The following is a 7,469-nucleotide window of genomic DNA, read 5'->3' on the forward strand; positions in this document are numbered from 1 at the left end:
GTTGCAACATACTTATTTATTCATTTATTTGAGCATAAACCACCTACACACTGTATTAAAACATTGAATCAAAACATTTTCTATCATATAAACAGCACATTCCTTGGAGTTAGTTAATATAATTTACCCTTGTTTTAAGGTTTAGATTAGAAAAATGAAAAACTACCACTGAGAAATAATCAATAAACCCAGCATGACCAATCTTATAACTATAGATTTACTAAATATCAGCTATAATAACTATTAGAATAGAAGCTGATATTAGTAATCATCTTCGCCATCATGTAATTTAATAAATAAGGGCCGTATTCAGAACAGTGATTTAGAGGATTTAATAGCGAAATTGAACACATCAGTATTCAGCCCTCAGACATAACTACAAGTTAAGCGAGTCCAGGTCCACTTTCGCTAAAAAGTTCTCATTCATATTAGTCTTTTTTCACTTACCAACAAAAAGGTGCCAAAAAAACCTTTTGGAAAAAAAAAAAAAAAACAGAAATGTGAATCTTAAGAAATTAAGTTGAATATAATATCGATTCTGAAATACAGAAACTATCAGAAATTCAGGCCTTGAAAATTTAGGTTAAAAGATTCAATTAATAAAATTACCATAATAAATTAATAAAAATAAAATTCAAGGAGTGAAAAATTCTCTGATTGAGAATTGACTCTGATTTCATTCCATAACAAATGCAAATCTTTTCAGTGGTGGACAAATCATGAATTCATTAGCAAACTCCAGTGTGTGGCCCAGTCCCATGTTTTAGTTTAGCTGAAATCTAACTAAAAAGTGGTAGCTAACATAATGTAATAATATAAAGGAAGTAAGTTAGCTAGTTAAGCATATTAATGATAAATAAGGGAAAACAACAAGTACGTATATGATCATTAATGTATTATAAGTGATGTGGTGTTCTCTCCTCACATAAAAGATATTCAAGTCTGGTTAATGTCTTTATTTTCTTCTTGAAATGTTTAGCTACAAAGTAAAGGCTGCTTATAGACAAAGACAAACTAATTATAGGCATGAACACAGAACAGGTGCGCACATTAGGTAACAGACCAATGATGAGACATATACTTTAGATATTTTTATTAGTTAAAATTGCATGTGATATGAATTTCACGTGCTAAATATCACTTGTATTAAAATGTAAATGGATTGTCCATGTGTAGGAAAAAAAAAAGATAAAACATTATACCTGGAATTAAAAAAAAATCTTCCAGTGTGTTTATAAGTAAAAAATAACATTCCGGTCTAAAATATTAAATGCTGATGACCAGAATTAGATCATTTGTGAACAAAATATTGCATTATTCTTGACATGTGCAACAGTTTTGGACTGGTATTTTTGATATATCTATCTTGAGTAATAATAATAAAAATAATAATAAAAAGTTAGCTAAGGTGTTCATTGGATTTTGAAACATTTTTTTTTTTTACTGAAGTTAAGCTTTTGTGTAGAATGTTAGTTAAGATATATAACAAAGACTTTGAGAATGGAAAATAGTCTAGAGAGCAAGAGAAATCAGAAACCTGAAGTGTGGCCACTCCGCATGGAAGGGCTAAATGATCTGTGTTAGGATTGTCTCTGTTGATGTTAGGATTGTAAGATTGTGAGACATCGAGCTAGACTTTTAACCCAATAAATGATTCAGGTGGGTAATGGGTTTGGATTCATATTCAAGCCGCTTTGGATAATATAAATAGTTAATCTAAACTATGAGTTAAGGCTTTCATTGCTTCCATGATAAGTCTTTACTGTAAAGATTTTTTTTGTGCCTCTGCTTTCACACAGGACAAAGAACAATTGATAAGGCATGGAAAGAGTAGTCTTTAATTAGCCTCATCAGACAGATAAGGATTTGATAGCAATATGTCAGTCTTAAGTGAGCTGATTTGCAGCCTGCATTATAATATTGGCTTACACTGGAAGCTGAATAAATGCTCATATTCATGCTAATTGTGACCTGAACGTGTCCAAACACAAAATTTGATTTCACAAGCTGTGATTTGGGAGGCTTTTTGGCATAGAGCATAGCATCACACCTCACAGCTCCCGAAACCCCGGATCAATCCTGACCTTGGGTTATTGTCTTTAACATTCTTTCTCTTGTGCGTTTTCTTCCCATATTTACAGTTTCCTCCCAGCAATACATGCCAGTAGATAATTGTCTGAATGGAATGTGTGTGTGTGTGTGTGTGTGTGTGTGTGGGTTTGGTATCCCAACCATTGCATATTTCTATCTCACACTCATTTCTCCTGGGAACAGCTCCAGATCCACCATCACCCTGATCAAAACAAAGCACTTGCTGAAGATGATAATGCCATAATATACTAGTCTCACTAACAAAACATCACCTGGATTAGTACTTTATATAAACCAAAATGTATGACTTTTTTATAGCTAGGTAGGTAATTAATGAATCCCGTTCAGATATGTTAGTAATATTTGATTGACAATGTTATTCGGTAGTAAAAACTGGTTATAATATTATAGCAAATAAGCACTTTTACATTTGCTATGATGCACACCGAAGCCAACATTGTATCGAAATGAAACTCCCCGACTTAGACAATGATTTACAGCCAGGTAACCAGTACACATAACTAATTATAAAGCTATAAACAGTCGTTCTCTCACAGCCACTCCTTTTTTCTTTTTCACTTGAAAAAAAAACGCATCTCGTCATATTACCGAAAAACCGCAAATTGAACATCTGTCCTGAAGATGTCGGAAATCTTAAACACACAGCTTTAGCGCTGGAGACACTGGAGACTCCTTCCATAGACCTTAAATAAATGTCTCCTTACAGAAAACTTCACGTATCAACACTTACATGTTTATTTTTCCATGTTAATTAACAATCAGGTTACTATTAGTCTTGGATGATAGAGCGATAGATCGTCTACTGTGTATGAGCCGTTACTCCAGAAACGCCAAACTCGTTACTGTTATGTTGCAACTGCACTGCAGCAAATAGCAATGCCAAAAAGCTTTGTGATCATTCCCCAAAGGTACAGAAAGCAAAATAAGTCAGCCAGCTGCATCATTTTCTCGACGAGAAGTGATGCAAGTCCCAAACGTTTTACTGTTCTAACCAGTCTTGGCAGCAGATCACAAAACACCACTTGAGAACTTTTCTAACACTAACAGAACCATTTAGAAAGTATTTTTGTTCTTCAGATCTTTCTTACCGTCATCCTGTCATTGCCTCACGTCCTCCGTGAATAACTTGCTCACTATTTTTCTATTTGAGCGCCAAAGCTTTGATGTCGTCTCTTAAAGCTATTTGATGCCACATCTGCCTTCACTTTACAATCAAGAAATGTCCATCATCTTCCATTTTACCTAATCCTAAGCTTAACTCCTGATGAATGTTTCATTTTTTACTTATTAACCCATGGCTTCATCATCAACGCTGGTATAGTTATTGTAAATTGATCAAGTTTTTCAAATGTTATTCGCGTAGCAGTTACACTAGTAATGATTCACTGTTATGAGTCAGGGAAGAATAACTTGTAATAATAACAGTAATACACTGTAATAGGGTAGAATGTATAACCACAGGCGAAAGGCTATATCCTCATTTCAAAAAGTCCTTATCTGCTGTAAATGAAGGAAGGATTTTTGTTTATAATATGACGATGAATAACTAGAAAAGCTTGTTTCTCAAATTTGTTTGCATAAGAAGTCTGAGCTTTCTGAAGGAATTCCACTGGGACGCTCATTGCCTCCATGCTCATTTACTCACACTTGTAATAAAATTCCCAGGTCATATTATGTGACTAGTGCATATTTTTCTTACTTAAGAACATATGAATGAAGTGACAGCATCCTGGACGTATTTCACAAGAAATGATCGCAATCGCAGCAAAGGGCATGAAAATATCTAGAGGAGGAAGTGCAGCATCTTCCTGAAATACAAGTAAGCGGATAAAAGATCTTATAGTGACCTTGTGTATAATAGAGGGCCTGAAGGCAGCCGCAGTATCAGAGAGCGCGATTAAATTTGAGCACAAGGTGCCGTGAATTGCGCTCACACAAAGGTATTCGTGAAAGTTGAGCAGTGAAGCGAGCGTGAGTACAATGCTACAAAAACAACATTTCAATAGCTGTTTATTCATGTGAATCAATCCACACATAATCGATTAATCAAGCACCAATGTAAACTACCAAGAAGAAATTGGAGAAGGAATTTGTTTTAAACATAAAATATGAAAGGATCGTTCTCTCTACCTCTTTACTGAACCTACCATAAATCACATAGACGTCATCATCATCATCATCATCATCATTAAGTGCAACGGTCCGAAACTAAACAGGCTAAAGTTAAACAGTCTGTGACAGATGATTTATTCAGTGGTTTTGCAGGTAGCGATTAGAAATGATTTTTTCATTTTGGTTCGTTCTGAACAGAAAGGTTTCTGCTCCAGCGTTTACGCCTCCACTATTTAATGAGAAACCAGTTAAAACACAATAAAAAGTTGCTTAATAACGTTCTTTACATTTATATGATGGCGTACTCTGCTTCTTGGAAACCTGGGGTATATACAAATAAAACCAAACACTGCATTTAACCCGAAACATGTTTATTTTTAACATTTTCATACCGTCTTTCTACTTTGCAGTATGAGTACAGAATCGTAAGAACGAAAAATTTCTACCTGGATTATTATAGCTATCTAATGTCATATCTTTCCGTAGCCAGATTTTATTCTTCTTGGGAAAATGTTTAGGTTCAGGCTTTACGTTCTTGAAATCTGGAACACTGGAATGGAAAAATAATGTTATTAACCAGTTGAACAGCTTTTAAAATAATGGCGTCACTCTGGAACAAGTTCGATTTTGATTACGTTGAGATTTACGTGTTTGTGTTCCCTGTAATCTCTGTTTGCAGGTTTGCGTGGAAAGAAGAAAGCATGACTCACCTTATTGTTTATGATCAGTCATGCTTTTAAAGGTAAAGAATTCCTATTAAAGTTCACACAAACTTTTTTCCGCATTCTGTCTAACAGGTCCTTTTAGCTTCTTGTTATCTAAGCAAGAAAGTCTGCATGCTGCAAGTGATTTGTGTACTTTAAAAGAGTATTGGGCCTGAAAACAGTTTTGCACACAGCACTGTGTGGTGCAGTAGCATCAGCAGTGGCTTCACTATGGTATTACATTCTAGCCAGGAATAGAGGCCTGGGAGCAACATTCAAAAATAAAAATCCACACTGATCATTTTTCATAATAGACATCATCGATTATGTCGACTAAATCGATACAGCTCTAGTGCAGGAGAAACTGTCGAGAGCACTTCAGTTCTGCGAGCACTGAGCTCTGAGACACACTCATTTTTTAATGACCACGCTTACTTATACTGCTCAGCAAGCTCAGGTCAGCCGTCCTCACACTCTTATTAAACATTTATGCTAAACATAAAATGCAGCATGAGGAGTTCATTGCTAGCAAAACACAGAAAAATCAACATAAAATGTATCATGATGCCCCTGATTTATTAAAACTATGTAGGCTACTCATTATTGGTATTGATATTACTCTGTAAAATATTAGTGTTATTAGTGCACCCCTATTAAAAACATCGCACTGGCGCTTGTCTATTCTACGGAAAGCATTTCATATTTTTGTAACTTTATGTCCTATTACATGCAACTTTTTGGTAAAGTTTTTTATGCTTAAGTATTTGTGACTTTTCCCAGCATTTTTTAAAGTTACTCAGTTTAACTAAATGCATTATTTTTTGCCATTTAGGCCTTTCTGTTTATAAACGGTCTGGTGCTGAGGCAAAACACACGGTGTAAAATTAATCCGGAGTTGGCAGAAAGTCAGTGTATAAAAAATAAGCACATGATTAGCCATGAAGTGAAACCAGACACACAGATTAGTTTTTTTTCTTTCAACTGTTGAGAACAGAAAAGTTTGCATAGTGCTTTTTTACTGGAATAAGGAAGCTAGTTTTATGCAATCCATATGATTGCATAATATGATTTCAGCACATTAAGAGTAAATGAGGTTTTTCTCTTTTTATTGCATTGTGAAGGTTTCATTTAATAAAATGTTATAATGTTATCCTAGATCCTCTTTACTTGCTTTAATTAGGAAATTTTGACTTGATGCATTTATGAAATATTTTAATATTATGCTGTTGTGATATAAATGTACGAGTGAGGCAATTTGGCTTTTTCGTTCTTGAACTTTCCACTGACAGAACAGGAGCCGAATGTGATTAATTTCACCACTCATTTCCAAAAACATCCCAGTAGTTTCCTGTAGTTATGTAGTTTTCCTAATGACTGTGCGTGTGGTATCAGTACATGGAGAGAACTCGGAGGAAACCAACACGTGGAAAACATACAAATCTACAGACAGTAACTCAAGGTCAAGGATGGAACACTGGAGCTGTGAGGTGGCAAAACTACCCTGTAATTTCCACCACTGTAACAAAATGTACAAAATAAAATAAAATCATGGCCCCAGTTGCTATGCTACACAGACCCCTGGTGTGCCTTGATCGCATTGTGACATATTCTTATAAATCTTGAAGTGACTAATGTGCAATACATACTATTACGTTCCCTATTGTTGTGTGCCTTGTTGTTGTGTACTGCCCTCTCCTTGGTCTGTGTAACCCATGTAATTGAATATACAGTATGTGTATGTGTCTATAAATAAAATGGCGGTTCATTTGGTTGGCAGTAGATCCTGAACTCTGCTCCTAAATCTTTGCAGAAATTGGAGAAAAAGGAGCTCATCTATAGAGTTTACCCAGTCCTAATTTACCGTTTACTTGCTTTCTGTTACGTTTGCTTTCCCCAAAAATCCCTGATGTACAGGAAATACAAGTCTACCTACCATGAGTGACACACTGTTGATTTCACTAAACAGATGAATGATGAGTCCTTTATGATGAAATCTAATCTCACAATCTGCTACACCTTAAAGAAAAAGGTTTCACTACAATATTTGGAGTGATCCTAATTTTCAATTATTGTTCTAACATTGCACAAAAATACTTATTATGCATTGTAATATATAGCGGATGAATCGGTCAGCACACAGTTTCCATTTTGTTAATCCTGGAGTGGAATTCCCACCAACAACCGCTTGTTAAAAACAGTTATCTACTGAACAGGCTACTTGCATATCCACTTCTGCATTATGAACAAGTTGACACTTCTAGCTCGTCCGCTACAATGGCAGCGGCGCTATATTACACCTGGTGTGTGCAAGAGCGCCTGAAAATAAACTTCAACAATGTTCATTATATACATAAGAACACTTGCGAAGATCCTTGAGAAAGGCTCCAGACTGTATGTTTTGTACATATGCTTCATAAACCACAATGAAGGTAGTAAACATTAGCCCAACACTATCATTTATAAGACCTAAGAAAAACCCAACATTAGATATTGCTGTTTCTCTGAACTGCTGGATGTAAACAGTGCAACCGGAGAAACAAG

This window comes from Pangasianodon hypophthalmus, chromosome 8, assembly GCF_027358585.1.
Source record: "Pangasianodon hypophthalmus isolate fPanHyp1 chromosome 8, fPanHyp1.pri, whole genome shotgun sequence".
Taxonomy (NCBI): Eukaryota; Metazoa; Chordata; class Actinopteri; order Siluriformes; family Pangasiidae; genus Pangasianodon; species Pangasianodon hypophthalmus.